This window comes from Seriola lalandi, unplaced genomic scaffold (assembly GCF_002814215.2).
Source record: "Seriola lalandi dorsalis isolate HSWRI2012SDOR001 ecotype SW California unplaced genomic scaffold, Sedor1 jcf7180002044028, whole genome shotgun sequence".
NCBI classification, from domain to species: Eukaryota; Metazoa; Chordata; class Actinopteri; order Carangiformes; family Carangidae; genus Seriola; species Seriola lalandi.
In genome coordinates, this window is record NW_019514596.1 from 1 (window position 1) to 943 (window position 943).

At 52.3% G+C, this 943-nt stretch overlaps 1 long non-coding RNA gene across 1 annotated transcript; it reads right to left on the reverse strand.

Moving 5' to 3' along the window:
* Window positions 1–34: 34 nt before the first annotated feature.
* LOC111648613 (uncharacterized) lies at window positions 35–936 on the reverse strand. The gene is made up of 3 exons (XR_002760164.2): window positions 815–936; window positions 639–739; window positions 35–472 (listed from the first exon to the last, which is right to left on the reverse strand). It is a non-coding gene; the product is annotated as an uncharacterized LOC111648613 (long non-coding RNA).
* Window positions 937–943: the final 7 nt, after the last annotated feature.

The window sequence follows — 943 nt, forward strand, 5'->3', positions numbered from 1 at the left end:
CACATGGACCCAACACAGACCTGACGAGTCCACATGGACCTGACGAGTCCACATGGACCCAACACAGACCTGATGAGTCCACATGGACCTGACGAGTCCACATAGACCTGATGAGTCCACACGGACCTGATGGATCTCGTAGACCAGACTACTCTAAAAACAACAGCCTTGCGACCAAAGATCAAGATTTTGCTCGACCCAGGTTTAGTTTCTCCTCTGAGGATCTCCTGAGACAGAGACCAGGACTTCAGTGAGTCAGTCTCTGAATGATCAGCTGATCAGGTTAGATAAAGATGAGCACAATGGGAAAAAAGGACTGAACCACTGTCATACAGTGTCAGCACCTTTGACCTCTGATCTCTGACTGACCTGCTGAGCTGGGGGGTGAGGACTCGGGGACGGTCGTGGAGATAGGTCTTCATCTTCGACTCCAGAGTCCTGATCACTGACACCGGCAGCTGGTGGGGGGGCGCTGAGGACAGAGGGGACACATGAGACTCCATCAGGTCTGATCATCTGTAAACTCCTCAGACAAATCTGATCTGATGATGATGATGATGATGGACACAGCTTCATCACTGATTCATCGTAATGTGTTTTTAATCTTAAGAGGATCTCAGTAGATGTGGGTCTGGTACCTGCTGAAGGATCTCTGGGCCTCTCTGAAGACCTCCTTCTGTCTGCTGCGATCTTCTGAGCCCAGCTCACACTGCAGAGTCTGACCGTCCACCGACGCCACCTGAGACCACACGGCTCATCATCATCCTCAGCTCCTTCATCGATACAGCACTAACAAACTAAGGTATGTTGTTACCTGGTAGAGTGTGACGGACTGGAAGGCGGTCAGCAGGTCACAGTCCAGCTGTAGTGCTGGTCCCGGTCCCGGTCCCAGTGCTCGGCACTGGAAGAACTGAGGAGCTCGGTGAGTGGAGGCGAAGAGGAC